The sequence below is a fragment of the Copadichromis virginalis genome, linkage group LG5 (assembly GCF_057382275.1).
Source record: "Copadichromis virginalis isolate Kocher_CV1m ecotype Utaka linkage group LG5, C_Virginalis_male_GT1.1, whole genome shotgun sequence".
Taxonomy (NCBI): domain Eukaryota; kingdom Metazoa; phylum Chordata; class Actinopteri; order Cichliformes; family Cichlidae; genus Copadichromis; species Copadichromis virginalis.
In genome coordinates, this window is record NC_140622.1 from 33,405,609 (window position 1) to 33,429,206 (window position 23,598).

Below are 23,598 nucleotides of genomic sequence, written 5' to 3' on the forward strand. Positions count from 1 at the left end.
TTAAATTAATGAAACAAAATGTAAAGATCATTTGGTAAACTCAAAATTCACAAGGGGCAAGGGAAAACAAAGTCAGAAACTGACAGAATATATTCTTATGTGGAGAGTATGTGAGACCACCTGTCCTTTCAAGCTGAGAGCTTAAATCCTTGTTGATTTGCCTTCTAAGTCCAGGTCGATTACACAATTGAAAATGTAACTGAGGGGGAGAACAAAGGTTAAACTGATTATTAAACTTTGATCTCTTCTGTGAAATTCACTGTAATCATTTAGGATGATTGGGGATTTGGAGTACAAAAGAGACTATAGAGGGATTTCTGGCCTAGAAACACTTAAAAAATTGATTGCAAAGCTGCAGTAGATTACATCTCTGACTGTTTGTTGCATTCTGAGTAATCGGAACAAACTGGACCGAGCTGAATCCATTCATCCGAGGCAACAAATCGGAAATCCAAACCGCTAAGAAACAGTTGATAACAACTGTGCCTGTTGCTCGGTGGTCTTTACAGTTTCAATAACCTCGCACAAGACTCATAAACTTTTTTACCAAAGACACGCAATGCCACAACCTCCAAGAAGCAAGACACCAGAGATTTTCATAAGAAAATCTGAAAAGATTTCGCCTTTGCTCTCAACTCCCAGAAGCCTTTGAAAAAACAAAGAAAGTTCATGCAAAGTTTGAGGCAGAGGAAGACTTCTGAGTCGTCATACACAAGCAGGGAAAAAATACTTTTTCTTTGAAAGAACATGATGAGGAGTTTGGAAAACAGGAAGAGATCTTCGTTGCCTGCAAGCCCTCATCCTCCTCATCTCTTCACAGAGAGAGTAGGCTTTGAAACAGCGTGACTACGGAGAAGTAATCATTTTCCCCCCATTTCACTTCTATTCTCTCTTCGTGTCTTTCCCCTCTTTGTAGTGCACACAGCCCAAACTCTGCTCAGCATGACACTGTTCTGCATTGCTATGAATACCAATCATAAGGACTAAAGATGAGATCTCGCTACTGTAGATGCAGTATATGTACTAATAGAGAGGGGAGAGGCACTAGACTAAGGAGGGGTGATAGAATAATGATGAGCTTTGGGTATATTTCTATAAGCTTACTCAACCCTCAAATCCTCTTTTCCTCATCAGCTCGTGACAGAAGCCAACACAGGCCATTATTGTGACAGCGCAGCTTTCCGATTATTTTGTGTTCTAAACTTACTCTCATTCCAGGTTTTGGAGGCTACTGACTCAAATCAAAATGCCCCTCATGTCCAGAGGCCTTGCTGCCATCTGACAGAGTTTTAGGAGCTGTCATCCCGCCGGGCTTGGCTTTTCAGAATAAAGGTTGCATGTTCTCCGTCTGCCTCTCCAAAGAGGGCTGCATTACAGCTGGTCTAGCAGACAGACAGATTGAAACTGGTGAACCAAGGCCCAATCTGGAAACTTCATCTCAAAACTGTCCCAGAATATCCTTTTCAGCTTGCACACATGGGAATTAATAGGGAAGTGAGGCTTTTTCAGCAAACTACATGTGCTCCATATGCTCACTGACAGCTCATAACTTAGTATACAGATAAAGAAATTCAGCAAATTTAAATTCAAATCACTAAAACTGCTTCTTCTTAAAACTGGAGCATTGCCACTTTTTGGCAGTTAAACCTGCAACAGCTAGACTATTACTGAAATGTCAGTTTGGTTTTCAGAGAAGGGAACTTACAGGAGTATCAGATTAACTCAAATTATTCACAGCTAAGATAAGCCTAAAGTGATAAAAGCAGTTAAATGTATGGCTGCAAGATGCTTTCTGCTTTCTTTGATGACTGGATGGCTTGCATAGCAAAAAAGTGCAGATTTCAGACAATTCATAACCATCAGAAATGTTCAAGAATCTACAACCTTTAATATTTGATTATGATTTTTAACTAAATCATGCAAATGCCTTGGTTAGGATGCTATAATTCATATTTTTTCCTATGACTGGGTTTTTTCCTTTCATTTCCTCCCTGATGTAGCGTCCTTTTAAATTTTCTTCCAGGAGTATGAGGACTGTTTTCATTGTCTTCAAGATTCATTGTTCAAGTTGTGGGAATGTCTGAGGGTCCATTCGGACTTTGCATGTAACACTGGACTTCACAGATCAGCTCCACTAGACTAATTGTGTCATCATTCCTTATTCTCAAAACCTCCCCGCGCTCAAGACTTTCACATCAAATATTAGTCTGCATATTGAACCCTTAATTGTAGGTTAACTGTGCATTTGGGATGATGAAACTCACTCTTTGATGATGAAGAAAGTCTTCTCACAACTGTCAACTTCTCACTGTAATGCTTCATCATGCCTCAACAATCAAAGGAGAACAATCCTCAACAAACACATATACAGATGCAGTGAAGATACTAGGTGTGAATGTGCCATAATGTAAGACAGTTGAGTAGCCACTGGATAAATAAAAGGGCAAAAATGCATGCACTCCCAGGCACACATACCCGCTGCTCTGATCTGTTTACTTCAGTACGAGTACAGTGCTACAGTGCGGCCTTTGTGGTTTCCTGGGTCCTGTCAGACACTGTTAGCGAGTCTGTCACATCAGAGAAGTTCCTCATTGCACCTCCCCATAGATAACATTGCTATTGTAGCAGGCCTCATTTTTCTGTGACAGGGCTTCAATGGGCTTTATTGTACCCCATCAGCCATCCACTCAGTTGGAGGTTATTTCTCTACAGTGAGCCAAAAAGATGAGCAAACTGTACAGTAGCTGTCTACAAAAGAAAATAATAAGGGGAAAAAATTGATCTAATTTCTGTCGAATTTCTTTTATTTAAAATGATTGTTTCCTCAATTTTGACAGTCCCCCCCTCCATTGCATTGTTCACTGCGCTGCAGTCAAACTGATGGTAGGAAATCGGACCTAATTTATTTCTTGTCAGTTATATTGTGACATGTGTTCGCAGGCTTCCGCCCATTTTGGATGAGAGTAGTCTAATCAAATGGACATATCCCTTAAATATTAAGCTGTTGCTTCACATCCCACTCTTCTCACGAATCCTTTCATCTGCTACCTTGTCATTTTTTCATGAAATGTGTCAGAAAAGAGCAAGGTCACCCACGGGAATCCTTCAGCTGCGTGTTGCATCAGCAGTACTGTTTTCTCTCCGAAACTCAAAGAAAATATCTGCACTCGCTCTGCAGAAACAGAAGCGGTGCCTGGCACCCCTAGTGAAGCGACAGACTGTTAACATCCTCACATAGACCAACACCTCACTCAGAAGCCACAGAATTAGATTAACACTCGAAGCTCAAGACATAACTCTTTCTCACACACACGTCATGCATCTGTTTGAGGAGATTTGTTCAGCGAATTGCAAATTCCAGTCCGCATATTATACAAAAATGCAGACTGTGAAAATTATTATGTAAGCCTGACAAAACGTCATGTCACTTTTAAACTGAAGTACTGAGACAAGCAATTAAGAAAGAGAAAAAACCATTAGTTACATTAGTGATATTCATTTCATTCCAGTGTGATGTAATCTGATGGTGTTCCAACTCTCTAAGTATGCTTCATGTACTTCTAAAGCAGCTAACCATTTGTTATTAAAAACTGTACTCTATATTACATATTATCTGTAGGTTACTGTAAGTTCAAATCACTTTTTAAATTTATTAATAAGATATGCACATTTTGACCAATGATTTGATTATGATGTAATCACTGAATTGCAAGCTTTAGGTTTTCTGATGAAACAAGACAGAATAACCACAGCCTGCTGTTGGAAAAATACACTTTTTTCCTTCCTGGGGGAATAAATGAGAAGATGTCTCTATCTTTAAGATTAAGATGAAGCTTCTACCAGCAGATAGTTAGCTAGGGCAATGGTTAAATGGTCACCTCAAACCTTATTAAAACATAATATATTTTTCATTTAATCCATACAAATAACAACTTGTACAAGTTTTTTAAGGATACAAGTGGCCCCGCAGCAGTTATTACCTCCCCTTTACCATAGAGACGTGACAGGCTATCAATCATCTCATTAAAATATTGACAAATACATAAATAAATGCCTGGCATGTTTTAAAATGCATGATATTGTGTTTCTCTTTAAGCACAGTGAAAGTTGAGCAAATGCCTGGAGTCAGTTGTGACATTTCATTCTGAGGCCTTCTCCCTTAGGGAGAAGTCCACTGGGAGGTCATTATCTCTGTTGTCTGTCTGTCTGTCTGTCTGTTAATTAACTGACATCTGAATAAGGAATATGTCGTCAGGTCTTGAGCTGTTCTTTGACACCTCTCTCTATACACTGATGGAAACACAAGGCATGAATTCCCCCAAGACATATATATGCTATGCGAATGCAAAAAAATACCTCAACCCATGAATTGGATAACTGAAGATGACCACCAGAAAAAAGGAGCAAACAGTCCACGTAAAATGGTTAAAATAGATGAGAAAGTGGCAAAAAGTGAATAAACGGTTAAACCACCTAAAAAATGTAGGTATCAATTAAAATTATTGGCTGAAAGCATGATAGACTAATATTAGAAATACTGTAGTAGTACAGGAAAAGAAAGTACAGTAAATCTATCAGCAACCTTAGCAAACAGCATACACACTAAACATAACATATGGGTTAATTGGTCATTAAGAATACTAAAACAGAAAGAAATGGAAATTGTACTGCACATGAAAAACTAAAAGTAGTCAAGAATACATTTTAACAAAATTGTTTTCAGTAAACATGCTTTTGGTACTTCAAATGAAACAGGTTGGGAACATCTCCTATAGTGTAAATTTATTCACTGGTTAGTTTAGCAATACACCTGGAGACAGGAAAAAATAGCTTGACTCTGTTAACAGATTTTATCATAACAGTGACCAGTTACTATGTCAGGCAACCAGAAGAGGCTCCAGGTATCGCTCATCGCAGCTAAGAAGTAGTTTAGCAGGTAAAACCTAGTATGAAGGGGTTTACAGGGTTAATCAACATCTAAAACATTAATTAGTCGCATGCCCTGACCCAACAGTGAATAGTGTCAGCTGCCACTCCATCCCACCCACCCGCTTCCACATCACCTGCTGGTTTTTGCCAGTGTTTGCTTAAAACACAAAATGCTTATAATCCAACCACTGGTTTGTTATTGAAGTACAAAATTTTATGTTATAATGAAGAGAAAGCCAGAACTACAAAGACACAGCTCAGCGTTTCACTTCTCCCACTATAATAATTGTACATATTGTATGTAATCGAAAGGTGACAGATAAAAATGAAATAATACTGAGTTGTGTGGATCTATTACTGTGTAGGGGGCATTTTACTGACATGGTTCGAATCCCCTACAGTCTGGGAAGAAAGGGTTACTGATAAAGCAATCAAGTTTTTTTTCAGAGTGATCTCCTTTATCCTTTGATGAAACATTCCCATCAAATAATGATGATGATGATCTCTTACAGGAAAACAACATTCTCATGATGTGTATGACAATTATGTGAATGAAATGCTGTGGCATTGCAGTTACCACATCTGATACCAGCTGAATAACTGGGAGATTCGGACTAAACATGTTTGTATACAGTGTTCTGCACCACTATCATCAAAGCACCAAAGAGAGAAGATCTTTGGATAGCATGGTGTTTGATCCCTCCAGTCTCCAAACTCAATTAAACAAACACCCCTGCATGGGTTCTTCCAATATTGAAACCTGTCTCATGTTGTGTATTTGTCTTGCTCCAGTTAAAAGGAAATAAATAATGGGGAAAATTTATATGCAGGTTTAAAGACAGTAAATATATGCACTTTACTAAGTGCACATAGAAAATTCAGTATTAAAATGTATGCATAAAGAGCCCGAAAATCCATGCAATATGTAAATGCACCACATATAAAATATGATAAAGACATACTTTGTGCTATTTGGACTCTTCCCTACATTCTGAGATTTAATCTTAGGTGTTTCTTACACTCTTCACTTTTAATTCACTCTCTCTAATGCTCTCCTGCACCCATAGTTCAGGGAAGCTTGATCTTTCTAGTCCCTTTAGCCTTCCCTACCCATTCATCATGTGATGTATGACAAGTCACCGACATCCTCTGACATCAAGCTTGCCTCTATCTCCTGTGGCACTTGGTCAAAGAGAGTTTGCTACAGCATCAACACCTGCAAGACCTCTGGTTTGGCTCCCCTCATAGTTCTCATAAATTTCCTGGACTGACAGAGCGCCACCCCCTTCCCCTAACCTTGCAGCTTCTTGTGGCCATTTTAGGGGACAAAACTGCCCGAGGGAACTTCTGAGGGGCAAGTTTAGCAAAGAGCCTCGCCTCAATTTTTCAGACAGTTCAGAATCAGAATCAGAATCAGAATACTTTATTGATCCCTGGGGGAAATTATTTTGTCCGTGGGACTAGGATCTCGCTGACTCCGTCGAGAGAAGCGGTGTGCCATAAACCCGGCTTATGATCTCACACCTCACACAGAACCGTCAGATGAATTATCTTCACTTATATAACTGGCATGTGGAGTGTTACTACGGCTGGAGGATTCTGTAATAGAGGGACATGATGGGCCACTCTGTAGCCATGTTTTTCAGTCTGTCTGCTTGGCTGGCTGGCTACAGAGCTATGCAAAGTTAAACAGGCAGTGGTCTCACATGCCCAAACCACTCTCCGCACACTTCATTTCACCTCATTTTCACAGTGTGCCCACACCGGGACAGAAGTCTGACATAAGCAGCTTAGAGGGATGAACTAAAAGAGGAGTGGAGAGAGGGCATGGGGAGGCAACAAGAAAAAAATGGAAAAACAAAAAAATTTAGCAGGCGATTAGATTTGTATATTTGACGATGTCAGGACTTCATTTAAAAGAAACTATTTAAAGGCAGTGCTTAATTTTTTCAGACTTTATTTTTGTGACAGAGACAAGCACATACTCATATGGAGGCAGTGTGTAGACAGTGTGTGCACTTTTAAGTAGACTGCAAATAAAATCAACAAAGCCGATATATTAGCTGATATATTATGAATATTTTGAAATCCAAATACATGATTTATTATATGAGGTAATGAGAAGTTAAGCACTCTCAATATCAAAAAGGCAAAAGTTAAAAGTGAAGCTCACATCCCATATGTAACATAAACCTGGGCTGCGGCCCCTCGACAATAAAGACTACAAATATTCCCTTGTATGATCATAGCATGACACATTTCCAACCCACTAATCTTCCAACTACACAGAGAGACATCTGCCTCTGCATTAAAGTTAACTAACCATATGCTTTCCTCTCCTCTGCCCTCCTGCCCCTCCCCTCTCTTGTCCATCACCACACAGGAGATGGAGGAATGACCTTCCTCCTGTAAAGTAAAGGCAAGATCAGACCAACTCAGCAGAAGTGCAGTGGTGGGAGTGAGCTGGGGTGTGCGAATTAACAGCAGCATCAACAGCAGCAGTGCTGTGATAATGTGAGGCGGGAGATGTCCTGGTCCCAGAGAGACGGGGGGCAGGGCGGGTGGGAAGTGAAGATAATGAAAAGTGGAAGAAAGAGCATGAAGTGTTGAGAGGAAAGAAGACTTTTAGCCTGCAGGGGCTGAGAGACACACTGTTGCTCTAGTTTACCTATTTTGTTTCCAAAAGCTTCCACCTTTAATTGTAGTTCTCTCTTTTTGCTGTCTCACAGTCCCTCACAGTCTGACTTCTCTTCATCTCATGGCTGTACTTTTAATGAGAAGTCTGTGGACCAAGCCTCTGTTCTATCATTAATGTGGTCTGTGCAGAATGAAGCAGCTGAAGATGTAGACACAGAAATACACAAAAAACACATCTCCTGTAGATCCTCGCTTGGCATCAGAGTCTAGCGTCATGCTCAAGCAACATGTCTTCAATAACAGCGTATTTATTCATTCAACTAAAATCTGCACCACACTGAAAGCAGAACGTCCGTGACGTTGTTCATCCAGCTAATGATCATCATAATTCATTTGCAACCTTGAACTTTAGCATAATTTGGATGAAGGGCTATTTGGTGATCATAACTGGAAGTTTTATAAACATCTGACTAATAATCTCAAAGGAGCAGCAATTCTTGTGAAATGCAGATAACAGATATTCGGATCTTTGGCGATCAATCCAGCGGTGTAGACAATTCACTTAAAACCACAGATGTTAACCTCATGGAGGGAAATTAGTGACATCACTAATGCCATGACGATTTAACCTTGCGGCATCGTGGATGTCTGCACATCATTTCACAAAACTCTACCAGCTGTTGAGATATTTATGTTACTAGGGCTGCTCAATTAATCGAATTTTAATCTGGGCTTTCAACGATCATTTAAAATGACTGAGCCGATTATTAGCCCCTCCCTCATTTATTCGCGACACCTTAAAGGCCGGTCCGTGAAAATATTGTCGGGCATAAACCGTCCGTGGCGCAAAAAAGGTTGGAGACCGCTGATTAAGAGGACCCGAGGGAAGCTCGGAAAGCTAAGCAGGAGTTATTTGGAGAGGAGAGTGACTGCTGTTGGTTGAAAAGAGGTAAAAAAAAAACAACTTCAGTGGTGTTGCACACTATGTTATATTATTTTTTAAAGTCATTGTTAACCCTTTAAATCCGGTCAGAGCAGCACGCTCCGTGTTGTGTAACTATTTTTAAATCCCTGTAGAACCTGAACCGTGTAAGCTAGCGCAATAATTTGTTTTGCATATGAAACCGGAGGAGTTGTACTTACATCTGATGCCATCAGCTTGTCCTCGGTCACGGTTTCCTTCCACATAAAGCTTTGCAAAAATTGCATAAAAAGCGCTTGCAGCAACAAAAACATAATATTCCAGAAACACGCTTTGCCGATCCATCAGCCGTTCGTAACACTTCCCACAGTGAAATGATGCACATGCTGTTTTCTTTGCAAATTTGCATCATAGGATTGTTTTTTGTTTTTCCTGCAGTATATAAAAACTGTATCTCCAAAATAAAACTATGAAGACACTCAAAATAAATTTCCTGTTGTTGTAAACTATTTTTTGCAACTTTATTGTATTTAAAGTTTTGAGGGATAAACCTCTTAAATTTCTCCAAGTAGAAATATATGTAAACAAAACAAAAACGATTTTCAATTTTTTTGTAGTTTATTGCACTTTTTTGCAATTTATGTAATTACTATGGACTTAATGCATACATATTATTAAAATATGGGCTATAACAGTTGTATTGATGTATAGCAACTTGAAATGCTCCCACAAATGGCACTACAGCATGTAAAAAAATAATATAAGCTCTGGTGGACTTGGTTCTATAGTAGGTCTTAAAGGGTTAAATAAATATCGTCAAATAATCGTGATCTCAATTTCAGTGAAAATAATCGTGATTATCATTTTTGCCATAATCGAGCAGCCCTATATGTTACTTTTATTGCTATAAATGCAAGCAGCACTGCCAGAATTTTCTTTATAAACTGAATCATCTCTTTTTTAATTAATAGCAGCCTTGAGAGCAAGAAAATATTTGCCATATTTTGGATTTGACTGATAAATTTGGATCTATAAGCCTCACCAGCTTTATTTTCTCCTGGCAAAAAATCTGCCCATGTTGTATTTAATATGGTGTTTTGATTTCTGAATAAATCTTGCCAGACTCAGTCTTGACAGCCTTGTTAGCATACCAGCACGGTCAATTTTTTATTGTTCCCAGTGGATCCGATTCTTTCAGCGATGTCTTTTTCTCCCTGCGGTAATGTACATCCTCTGAGCCGCTCAGTTTGAAAAGCCAATGGTGTGGCTGATGTGCATTTCTTATTCACTGCCTCTCTTCACTTTACCTGTTTCACATGCAAAACTACATCTGGCATAAATGGATGCAAACACTGTTTCTGCAAGAGAGAAACGAGTTTTCAAGTTATATCTAAAAAAAACTAAAAAAACAAGTGTGACTCAAGTGGGCTGTGTTGTTCTCTGCTTGTGGGACGGTCTGTCTAATCCCAAGCTTGTTGTCAAATCATGTCTCCATAAAAGTGAAGTCATGTTTTTTTTTTCTTTTTTTGTGGTGCAAGAGCCAAGCCAGGCATGTTCAATTATTGAAACCCAGGGAAAACTGTAAGAAAGGGAATGTATTAGCAACTGAAATTAGGTGGAAGCCGACTAACATGCTCAGGCAGTCAGAAACATAAAATAAAAGCCTGGGTTCTCATTCTGCATCACCTCAGACCTAATGGCACAGTGTGTTTTCCTCTTTGTCGTGTCAAACCAAGGCACCATAAACAGAAGCAGCTCATAAAGTGCAAACCTGTAACCCTAAGTACTGTTTAGTCAACACGGCATAAAAAATCTGTGCATTATTGCATCTACTGAGCTCATGAGGAATTCTTTTTGATGTTTAATGAGTCTACAGTGAGCAAAAAGATCTGAGTCATCCTTAACCCAAGATGGCTGTCGAGTGCCATAGTCTGCAGCTTTGCCATTAATCCTGCCAGCCACTGGGGAATGGCGAGAGAAATATGGGCTATCACAGTCATCTTCCTCAGTGGTAACTAACAGATAGTCAAACTACAAAGTGCTCATTAATGTGGGTCATAGCAAAGCGAGGGCAGGAAACCGGGAAATCTCTGGCTCACTGTTTCTCTCTCTCTCTGTGAGGAATTTAAGTGACTGACAGATTGACAGAGGAGGATAATATTATTAATTCAACCACATGCACACCCAGAAAAAAGATAAGCTTGAAATAGAACCGTAGTTGTTGCTGTGGTGATGAGATGTGCTAGCTTAGCTGTTTTCAGACAGCAGCCACATCACCAGATTTGGCAGAGAACGAAAACGAAAGAGAGCAAGATTGTGCAAGTGTCACCACAGAGACAGTTAGAATTTGTGTGACACTCAGCACTATTATCCAGTTCATTACAGTGCGTTGTCATTAAGAGCAACTTCCCAACGTCTGGACCAAAGGACTAGTCAATCTAGATGCGTCTGTCATCATATACAGACTGAACAAAAGGTGCAGCTCACCGTCTAATTCTGCTCTCTGGGCAATAACTCTTCTTCCACTTTCTGTTTTATCATTATGACTTCTTGTGGATGGCAAAGGTCGTCTTTTCCGTGCTGCCTGAAATGCTAGTCCATCGCCTCCAATACCATGCATTTTACTGTTGAGTGAGCAAAGAGCATCCTGGGGGCACTGGGGCATCTTATGAAAGTGCATTGTGTTGAGAGAGCACAAAGCACAAGTATATTTCACCTTAGACACACATGCACACACCCTCATCCAAGTACAGCATCACGTTCCTAAGATGATCACAACACTTATATATGGCAGCTACATCTGTCTGCCTCTGCTTCTCATGTAAATTTCTAGCCAGTTTATTGCACAGTTGTGCAAAGCGGTTAGACTAGCGGTGTAGCCTTGTTGCTACACCGAGGATGAGGACACGCAACACAAAAAACTATGTTAAGCTTTTCTGAGGCCAATGGTTAGTTTTTAAACAGAGTTTGAATGGAGGAAATATAAATGTCACTATTAGAAACACATCTTTGACCTGTTGGCAATTTATTTAAAGAGTGATCCTTTTTATGAGACAGTTTTGTTATTTCCAGCCATGAGACTCATTATATCAGCCCTTTAGAGGTAATAGGGCTGAAGCATTTTCTTTTTATTACCAGTAAAGCAGCAGAACATTTTTGTGATTATTATTTATTTCTTTTATCAGAAAATGCACACTAATTTCAAGGCAAGGCAACTATCAAAGCTGAAAGATTTAAATTGGAATTTATAATTACATAATGTGCAATTAAAAATATTTAGAGCTGTTTTCCTTAAATAGCTTTTAAATGATCTAATTAGTCAAAAGAGATTCAGATCATCTTTCTTTTGATCAACTGCAGTTGTCCCTGGGAAACACTAGAGGACTGAAGCAGCTCTCTCCCACTGCAAAAACATGCTATTTGCAATGCACAGTAAACACCATGGCTTTCTATATGGAAATGATTGTGATGTGCTCATTATAACTTGTGTAATTAAATATAACTATGTTGTGTAAACTTATGCGAGCTAAAGCCAAACTGAGTTTGAGATTATATATAGAGGAGGAGGAGGGAAAAACAACTTCATCAACATCTGCACGTTTAATGTTCTGCAGCTGTGTGCATTCAGCAAGTGCAGCATACAGTGCGGCTGTAGGAGCACTCAGGTGAGAAGTTCATGATGAGATATCCAGAGGATAATGATAGCAATTCCAATAACTCGCTTCGCTCACTGCACACCCACTCGCTCACTGTGCAGAATCTTAATCCTGGGCTGTAATCCTGCTGACTGAGAGGACCCAGAGAGCCATTTATAACAATGCGAGCAATAAAGAAGATGGCACAAAATACATCCCCACCGTGTTTATGACAGACACTCAGATTACATCGGCTCTGAATCTGAAAATAACTAAAGTGCAGCACAGCTATATCCCAGGCTTGTTGCCTTATGCTATAAGCTGTCATTATATCTCGGCAACTATGTCTGCTTGTTGAGTATTTACTATAGTAAACACTTTGCAGTAATGCAAGTATGATTCCACTACCAGAATTTCTCACAAATTATGATAAGGCTGCAGTCTGCACCATGATCTGAGTCAGAAGGGTGAATAATGTGTTGGCTTCATACCAAAATAATAATAATAATATAATAATAATACAGAGACAGAGAAGAGAAATGACAGAGGTTTAATCAGAGGTGAAAGCAGCCTGCGCTGATTAGGCTGTGGAGGTGTGGTTGTGGATCTGCAGACGGGGATTAACCGCTAACCCCATCATGAGCTTATATTGCTATAACTACAGTTTCAGTTGGGGAGTCTGCTTGAAAACAGTTGGAAACACAATTTGCTGAGCTCCTAATTGGCAAAAGGCTGAGAGAGTTTGAGGGATTGCAGGATTTTGGTACTAAAGGGTAAAGAATCCATTGGTGGCTCTCTTTTTTTTGGTTTCTGCCAAGCAAAAAAGCAACCACATGGCTTAGACTGCCAGACAGAAATTATGCTGCATATGGTAGACTATGTATGCATTTCTACAGAGAATACATAAAGATTTTTTAATACAACCTTTTGTCCAATTTAAACAAGTTTGCAAAAGTTAAATATTGTATAATGACAACAATACAAGAAATAATTAAAAAAAATATCAAAATCTGAAGTTTTCAGTGTTTGAAAAGTATAAAGTGATTTGATCCAGCTCTACCTTTACCTAACTTTGTGTAAGCATAACCTAACTTGGGCATAAGAGACACCAATCTCCTGTGTTCATAAAATATACATATGAATAACAAGTTCAAATGAAACAATACAACACTGAGTATTCCCATAAAGTGCTTTATTAGGGGTTTTGGGTCGCAGTATGTCAACAGAACAGTTTAAATCTACTCTGGCATTTAGTTTATAAGCCTCTGGAACTATTCCTTCAGAAGCTATATGGTGTTTTTAGCGGTAATGACTAATTGCAGCCCCTGTGCCATATGGATAGGGGCATTACCGCTTCAATCGGGATAAAATGATTTCATAGGACAAAGGCAATGACTCTTACAATTTTGTACTAAATCCTCTGAGGGGGCCTGAGGGAAAACGTCCCTTTACATGTGACATTTTGAGACAGCATATTTCATTCAACCAGCCCAAAAATATTCTAGTCATATTAGTGTTCATTTTGTATAGGTGTGAAAACAGGTGCATCAATTTAGATCTAACTATGACAATATGATAATCAGCTGACTCCAGTGAAATTGTAAATAACCACATGGAAGAGAAGAGAAGAGAAGAGAAGAGAAGAGAAGAGAAGAGAAGAGAAGAGAAGAGAAGAGAAGAGAAGAGAAGAGGGCTGTTTTCACGTCTCCACTACAGGTTCTGGGGCTGACTCTCAATTTATGTGACACAGGGAAAACTTGGGAATATAGGAGAGTGCTCCATAGGGAAGGAGGACAGACAGGTTAGAGTGGTCGGAGAAGAAGAATTTGCAGCAGAGGCCGAGGAATTTCTGTCAGTTGCGTGTTGACACTTGCAAGGCGTGAAGTCGATGGAGACAAACATTGAGGGTAGGCTTTGACATGTTTTTGGCTTCAGGAAAAATTTGCTCTCAGACACACATGATGTCTGGAGAGATGGGCGCATGAGTCAGCAGAGCCTGAAGTTCGATGGTAGAGGAGGTAACACGTGAGAACAGCAAGAGAGGACAAGCCGTTAGAGGTGGAGGGAGATTTTGACAGTCCCCATGATGATCCTATGACAACCTGGCTCAGGTGAGTGCCGTGACCTGTTGACAATCTCACCTAGGCTGTCCACATAGAAATGGCCCTGTTATACCTTAGACGTGCTAACAAGTTCAAAATGTTAAGGATTGGAAAGTCAGGGGAAAAATAAAGAGAAGCAACAAAAAAACTGTCTGGGGCAGCTATTTTACAGTGCATCAATAAAATGTATTAACGAAGATGATAACAATAACTATTAGAAGAGAGCAGAAAGCTAAAGAACTGAAGAAAAATCAAAAAAAGTCTAACATTCAAAAAGGGAAGGCCATAAAACATTACTGAAACATTACTGCGTTTTACTGCACTGCAGATTATTTTGGCATACGGACACCATCTTTCCCTAAACAGCATTTTCATTAGTGCTGATAATTTATCAGACATCAATTAATCAAAAAAGTCTACAATTTGTAAGGCTGTAACAGCAACACATGACAATTTTGTGTTAGTTATGAAACTGTTTTCCAACCAGTAGTCAAAAACTGGGGTATTTTGAATGTATTAAAACACAGCATTGACACACGCAGCTAGGACTAATGGCTGTTTGACATGAATTTAATCTTTAAGCCATAATCAGTGTTTTCTGCTGATTAATTATTCACTGAATCAGCAAATGCCTGAGGAGCAAAATTATTTATACAAAGCATATGCATACAATAAGCAACTACCTATAAACGCACACAAAATATCTACACAAACCACAAATAAAGCAGCTTGCAACAGTGGTCTGTGAAGTAGAAACAACGTGTTTTCATAACCTCTCTGAACCAGAGGGACAAGTGCACAAGACATGGGAATCTATTTTTTTCTTCCCTATTTGCACATGTCCCAGTTCAAAAACCATGCAAATCCATCGAAGTCTGAATCTCCACTCTGCATATCACAGTGAAATCTGCAACGGATACATTGATTTATGAAGACAGACAACCTCAGGTACGTGCATGGAGTTGAAAGCAGGAAGAGGGGGGGGGAAGAAAAAAGAAAGACCACATCTTTCCCGCAGACAAATTACATAACAGACAAACTCTGGTATCCAGACCCGAAGAGTCAAACCTGAAAGACATTTCAGGCAGGATGTCTGCTGAGCAAGTGGATCATGATGTAACGTGATGAATCTCCAGAGACACGGTCTAAGGATGTTAGATACTGCCATTTTTCAGACAGTAAACCTGTACTGTAGCGAGGATGAATAACAAACATGGCATATGCATATAATAATATCCAGACCACATTTATAAAAACCTGCCCCTGCTATGAAAGCACAAAAAATGATGAGCACAAAACCACTACATGCAGTACACACAAATTCTAATTTATTTATTACAATTTTCACATAAAGTTCTATTTACTGTAGGCTGTATATAAAATGTGAATGTAGATACCGTGACATCCGCCTCTGGATTATCAAACCCTGTGGGCTGATCATTTTAGCCACCTAGGTTTATTAAAATCAGGCATCACAAGCTAGGTATCAGCCTGACTGAGACGTGGGACAGTTGGACAGTGACTTGTCAGTTCAGAAGGCAGGTTTCTGCTCATTAGGAAAGTGGTTACTGAGGTCATAGCTCAAGTGAGCAGTTGAGTTGTTTTCCAATTGACTTCCATATAATTTTACTTTTTTGTGTAAACAGTGCAGGTTTTAAGTAGTACTTGTTGCTGTTTGAATTTAGGTCTGTGTTCGTTTGTCAAAACTTACTCCAACTTACGCTGCACATACGGCGGGTATAAAGTTACAGGTACAAAATTACTTAATTTTCACATCAATCTCTTAAGGTAATGATATATTTAGTATTTATCAATATTACCAAATTGGTAATAAAATATAATTGTTGCTGATAAAATTACAGTTGAGTCCTTTGGGCAAGACAAACACATATGTGCATGCACCTTCCTCGTATTATTGATGCTGTACACAAAGGGCTGCTGATTCACTCCAAACCTTGGACCTTTTCAGTAATCGTACCCAGACAAGTGCTTGACACCCTGGGTGATCACAGCTCTAATCCTCATACTCATGTGGGGTAAAGCTACCAATTGTTGCTGCGGAGTAATTGTTCTGCATAGCAATTATGCTCCATAAACACTGCCGCTACATGCACCCCAGAAGAACCAGCTGTAATTATTTCCTTTGAAAGGGAATTTTTCCATTGCCTTCAATGAAACCACTTAACGGATGGTAATTTTTAAGGTTTCGCAGTTGTGTAATGAGAGGATATTCTTGTTAAATGGAGCCTCAGTGGGCTTTCCGTTGAAAGGATGGTTTGAAAGTAAAGGAGAGAGGGAGCGATTGCTGTAGGCAGGGAACTGGAAAGTTTATCATCATCTCAAGGTTATGTTGTATCCCATCCACCTGTGAAGCTTCATTGACCACACTGCTCTTCATGGGCTATAAACAACAAACTAACAATTGCCTACTGGCCACACACACACACACACACACACACACACACACACACACACACACACACACACACACACACACACACACACCTGTATTTAAACACTAATTCCTTCCTCTAATGTGTTCTGCAGCAAATACCCGCGGTGACAGCATGACGCATGCTGGCACCTCTATATAAATTATGAAAGCACAGACCAAATCAGGCATTAGTCTCTGTCTAGCTCTAACAAAAGCATGCTGGGCCCCCTTCAAGCAATCCACTGGTGAATTAAAAAGTGAGGATAAATCAAGCTGTCAAAGATTTTGCATCAACCTGCAGAAACTGCTAGATTAAAATAGTCTGTGTGCCTACAAAAGCTCTGCCAACAGTCTCCTGACAGTTCTGCCACCCATTCTCTGTTACTCAACACCATTGGCCCATACCTCCACCTAAATAGAAAGCACAACACCCCAAATTAATTAGAGATGAATATGCTGTTTGAGGACAGTTATTTATCTCCACCAGTATCCACAAGGAAAGACCATGAGGGGTTTTGGAGGACAATGATTAATTTAATCAAGTGTGAGTGAACTTTCTCCAAAAATCATGCCGCTCCGACAGATAATCCGCTTTCCCTGAAACGTTTCCAACAGGATTAGCCCCCGAGGGAAGCCTGGATGCGTTTTACAGGGGAGAAACAGAGAGAGAGAGAGAGAGCGCGCAAGAGAGAGCAAGAAAGAAAATAGATGGAGAAAAAGAGAGAAAGTCAGTAAGACAGAAAGATAAAGAAGGATTGAAGGGAGGCAAAATGGAAGAGAAAGCTGGATAACATACAAAGGGGATTGAGGATGGGCTGAAAAGACTAAAAATTGAAAGAAACATGAAGGGTGGTGGAGTGTTGTTGCAAAGTTTCAAAGATGGAATAAGATTGAGCGGCTGAAGGGGTGCAGAAAAATTGAAACTATGTTGGCAAAGTGTAGTGGACATGATGTCATATCGGGATTGAATAATAGAAAGGTAACACTTAATCCTAACTACACTAGCACAACTCCTCACTTTCCCCAAAGCAGAAGGAGAGGTCATCTCTACAGCCCTTAACAACAGCTGTGCCAGTCAAATAGACAGTGTACCAGAGGTTTTTAATAAAACAACTTTTTGTATTTTGGGTAGACTGGGCTCTTAATTTTATCCATGAAGCCTTAGGCCCAACAGCAAATAACTCAGAATTTGAAAAACAACTTCAGATTAGACTTTTATTAAGACTAAAACACAAAAGTCATGTTAAAAAAATCAAGTCAACTATTCTGCTGTACAGCAAATGATTTACCTGTAAAACTGTAACAATGAATTGTTGCAAAATATAGACTGTGATTTACTATGAAGTCCACACCAATCTTGTCTCTGTGGCAGGAATACTTATTTTAATAGTTATGAATAATGAACTGAAGTTACTGCTGTTGTGTCACACACATAAACGAGCACAACACTCATTTATTAAAGCTCCAAACAGTCTAGAATCAGTTGTGAACACCAAACAAAACGTATGAAGACATTTTCAATTACTGGACACTTTAATATACTGGATTAAAAAAATAAATAAAAGAAGAAGAAGTTTTAAAATCTGAAAGCCAGGTAGTTATTTGAAATTCCTGAAAAGATAACTTAGATAACAATATTATTAAACAATACTCCAAAACTCACAGTAGTAAGTAAGTTTTCCAACATGCTTACAGAAAAATGTAGAAAAAAATGGCAGTAATCAGAATTATGGATGAATGTAGAAAAAGATAGGGGTTGTAGCGGAGCTGAATTTTCTTTACAGCTTCTTCAACAGCAGCATGTGCAGGTGTCCTGGCTGCTCACAATAAAAACTAAGAAGGTTTGCTGAACGCAAGATTTCTGAATTACATTACAATCTCAAGAGTCTCTCAAAGCTCACAAAGCTCTCCAAAGTCTGCCTCTGGCCTGATAATTCAACTTCCTTTTTAAAATCTATGTTGTGCCAAGCTTGAGGTTATAACTGCCAATGGGGCAGCGCTGAGCCGCACTGAAAGCTGTAGCATTTGATTAAGCTCCTCTATTCCAAGCCTAATGCCCTGGCCTTGAATTATTCACCGAGTTGGTGAAGAGGGGCTGTGCATGCTACAAGCTTGCTAAGTGTGTTAGCCTAAAAAAACATAATGCAATAAAGTTCATCCATGCATAATGGATAGGAGACTGGGGCTGGGTGTTCTCTGTCGTGGGAAGACAGAATTAGAGAGAGGGGATCAGGGAGACAGTCGATGTTGCCAAATCGGCGTCCTTCCATGCCAGGGCAGTCTCCGGCCACAACCCCTCTTCTATCTGCCATTTTTCGTTTCTGTCCATCCAGCAGAGCTGTAGCACAAATTCTTTCAATTTCAAGGGAAATGACAAATGGAGGACATCGCCACACTAAGAATTATAAAGTCAACTGGGGTCAGAGTCGAGTGAATTCAGTAAGAGAAAGGATTATATTCATCACTTTTGGTGTGTATTTGAGTTATTAAGCAACCTTAAGTAGGATCATAACGCGTTTTACTGCTTATAATTAAACCTAATTCACTAAGATAATGATCTCTGTGTCACATGATTACATGCGGCGCATTGTGTAATCAACACCATCCTGGTTTTAGCATGCTAGTACAGCTCTCACTGTCTCCAATTAAAGCACTGATTGTCCCTGGGGTGTTGCATGTCATGCAGGCTCATTTATCACTTCCGAGTGTAGCATCGCTTTAAAAGTCCAATTCACACCTTCAGAATCCATCATACTCACAGTGAGGTCTTCACAAGCCTAAAATATTCAAGGTTACACAGTCATAAAGGGGAGATCTGATGTGTTACTCCGATTCAGCTCCCATATTAGCATTTTTGGTGTGTGACGTTAAAAGTTAAATAATTTTCCCAGGCAATGAATAACAGTGAAAGGTTTAATTCAAGCTTGCTCGTTTTATTTAACATCGTGTGAACATGTTTGTGAACAGGGGAAAGAAAAAACAACGGTGGACACGATGCTTAAAATCTCAGCTGGTCACTCTAGGGGTTGGCTTTTAGCCACTGGCAAACAACAGAGAAGAGGATGAAGTTAATATATGCTTGCTGTTCTTGTTAGGTTGCACTACTCGGTGAAGAAGGTGGCATGTTGCATTAATATGCCAGAAAGCAGAATCCTATTCAACATGCTTTTCACATACTATATTGTAGTACTAAGCGTTTGACACATCGCAGCATCGATGCAGCCGCTGAAGCTGCTCAGCATTATTCTGTAAGGAGCTGCTCATAAAAAAGAGGCACCATTTTGATTTCCAGTGTTTGATGAACGTATCCTTGAGCAGGACGTTTGAATTTACCAAATAACTCATTGCTCTAAAGACGCGGAATGTATAAATTTGAAAAGCAACTGCTCCTTTCTACCTAATTCCTTTAAAATTAAGTGCTCGGTAGTAAAATAAAATGGTTAAGACAACCATTTTGTCTGAGTCAAAAATAGCTCCCACTGCCACTCTGAAGGTTGATGAGAAAAAGGAAAAAAGGGAGTCTCATGCACATGGATACAGTGTGTAAATAAATAGCTAAAAACCAAACAGAGTGCTGTTAAGTATGCATAAGCCCTTTGAATTTGTCTTCCTGATCTGCCTTGGATGACAGCCGTTCACGCAGGCAGAATACAATATGAGAGTGTATCACCACAACACAGGCTGTTCTCTAACGTGAACTCTTCCTCTCCACACAAAAACCCACATTTGGCACCATTCACTCATTAAATCATAAAGCCACTAACATGCAAACTCTGACATGGAAATAATCGCCGGGCTACAGCTGGATGATTTTCAAGCGTTGTTCAGGGTGGAGTGATGAGCCGCTGTTATCGTGACATGCTGCCCCTTCGGTGTTTGTCTTCAGTGCTGCGACAGTAAATTTTCTCTGAGAGACTTGAGAGCTCTCCTGCTCTGACCAGTCTGGTATCTAGCCGGCAGCATGTAGATGGCTTCGAGATTCGTTAAACAAAAAGTAAACCTCTGCCGTTTTCTGCTTAACTTGCTAGTGATGGCTCTGCATTAAAAACATCCAGTGAACGCCTTTATAAAAGGAAAACAAAGAGTGGCATTAGTAGTAGTGCATTTGCTAGACTTATAAATAAAACAAATTATGGCACTTGAACTCATGTTACCCTGCAGTGGTTCCAACAAACACCGACTAGCTCACACTAAAACCAAATGAGTCAGTGCGCTCAAGTGGAGACAGCGTACTTTGTTGGACAGAAGCATCTCCCAGTACACTTGCAGAAAGGACAAGACCGGAGGAAGAAAACGACTAGAACAGTTGAATTTAGAGCAAAAGACCACACATGCTTCCTCCCACTGCGGTGCTGATGTTGGCCGACAGATGTGGTTGCCACGGCGCCTAATGTGTGTCACAGACAATTGCGGGTGTGCGGTAGTGAAGCTGGTATGCGATGCTAGTCTCCAGCTTGGGGACTTAAGGGAAACTAACACGTGTCTGATTATATTTTTTTGTCTCTATCAATAGTGGGTATATGAGGTGTTCATGGCCCTGTGTTTCATAGCGTGTGTGCATTCTTAACATGTGCCCTTTGCATGTTGGTGTCCTCATGAGTATGTGTGTAAATCATGTCCTGCTACAGGGCCATGACACAGCTTGTCATCGTGTCACAGCGAGAGCCCGGCCACCATGAGAAAATAGCTGTGAGAGAAAAAACAAGATGTCATGGTTCAGCAAATACTTACTCCCTGTACTATTGGCCAGATGCAGATTTCAAGAGGTAAAGGAAGAAAGGGCATTTCTTTTAAACTTCCTAAACCTGTCTGACACTTTTAAATCCATAAAACAAAAACTTAGCAGCTTGTCAGAAGTAAGGCATAATTAAAGTGTATCTAGAGTGGCGATCCATTAAAATGATAGCAGGCAATCTTGCAGCCAGCAGGTGCTTTGATCAAAGCAATTGACCTGAGATTATTGAGGTGTGATACAGCAAGGGGCCTACAGCCTGCTGGAAAAAGAAAAGGTCCCCAGGAAAGACAGACTGTCGTCCTGTTAGTGTTTACTCTGTTCATTAAAAAACTGTCTCTTTTCATGGCCTATTGGTGATGAAGCAAAATGGGTGACAATGTGTGTGTTCGTGTGTGTGTTAGTTGAGAGACAATAAGTGAGCAGAGGGAAAGAGTGAAAGCGACTGAGAGAAAAAGACTTTTCATCTGTGTGCCATCTGTGAATGTGTGGCTCCTAAAAAGAGGCAGACAGAGAAAAAAGTTAGAAGCTGTTGATTAATATACTGTTCGCCCCATCCTAGACATTATGTTTTTGAAAAAGTGGTGGTAATGTTGCATGCAACCGGGATGAAATACAGCATATGCATTCTATAAAGGAGCATGTAATGAGTAATGTTAGGACTGAAAACGTTTTCCAACCACCAAAGCAATTCCGAAGAGCATTATATGGGGCTCAGGTACAAACGTGGTGAGAAAACAGAAGTTTATGTTTTACAAATAAGCCAAAGTTAATAAATAAATAAAATAGAAAAACAGAAACGCCATCAACTGCTATTATTGATACTAATACCACTAATATGGCTTCTACTACCACTATTAATAAAAGTGAAGACTGTCAGAGACAATATTTCCACTGTCCTAAAGCTCTTCAAGACCCTATTGAGATAGTATTAAAGTGACTGCAGAACAGAAGTAAGTCAGTAGATAAAGTAGTTCTTATTGTCCAAGTTCAGACGTTTAAATTTTTCAACTCCCCTGAATAAACTGATTGGCCCGGCACTGTTATGTGTAACATATATAAATATATTTTTTCATTTAAAAAACTATCAGTCAGTGAGTGCAGCAGGAAGACCGACTGTCCGCCCCATTCCTTGGCCGGGATTAACTGCGATGTAAAGTGCTTGCTTGGTTTTGGCACCCCCGAGGCTTCCATGGACTAGCCAATGGTAAATGGGAGGAAACTGTTATAGTTTTTTCCTGACTCCAGGCTTAAAACCAGAGAAAAATGGCATGTTAGGGCTACGGCATCGGTGTTGGCTTCAAATGATGTTGTTCTCTAAGGAAAATTAAATCCCTTTCCCAACTGAAATGACAGCACAGTCAGCTGTAAGTGAAACAATTCTGCTAAACAACTAAATAAGTAAAAAGTAATGACTTTCCAATTGTGGGTAATTTCAATTTTACTTCAGCTACCATTTTGACTAAAAATACAGGCCGCAGACAGAAGATTAGATAGATTAATCTCAGACTTTGATGTTATCTGTAATAAGTTTTTGTTCACACTAGTGAAGCAATTCCAATGTTTGGACAGGAATGCCAGGTGTGTGCTAAGCAGGACTGTGAGGTTGATCGAACTGGAGGCTGACTTTAGCGAGGAAGACACACGTATGAGCGACAGGCTAGTTTACTCCTACCGACATGAGCTATGTGCTTCGCAGTGTTTTTCTTGGCCCTGTGGCATGCCCACGTCTGTCCCTAGGGTTCTGCAGTCATACACAAGCAATCAAACCATACCCAGGTACCAAAAAAAAACCCTTCACGCTCGAATAAGGAGCAGGTGACAATAAAAAAGAGAGTAAAGGACAACTTCAGCTGTATTGTTCCACACTGTTTACTCTGACCACAGCTACAAACAGCCTCCTCCTAAAGGCTCTGCTGCGTCTCTCCCTCTGTGGCCACCTTCTCCACTGCGAGATGCATGTTTGGTTTCACAGTGGCTGGGGAGGCATCTCTGCGTGATAACACAGTGTGTGGAAAGCAGGGATATTGAACCACTTAGCTTTCTCACTGTAACCAAAGCACTTTAATGGAATTCGCTCCATCGGCTAGATTGGCAGTGTATGCATAGCAGTAAATCACAGCCATTATCCACATGCTTATGCAGTAAATGACGGGAAAGACGTAAAGGAGTGGTCAGCCTTACTGTGCCCCAGAGGAAATCATTTT

At 39.9% G+C, this 23,598-nt stretch overlaps 1 protein-coding gene across 2 annotated transcripts in view; it reads right to left on the reverse strand.

Annotated features, from left to right (window-relative positions):
* magi3b (membrane associated guanylate kinase, WW and PDZ domain containing 3b) overlaps positions 1-23,598 on the reverse strand; it is a 122,998-nt gene that overhangs the window by 38,237 nt on the left and 61,163 nt on the right. The gene's annotated exons all lie outside the window — the stretch shown is intronic.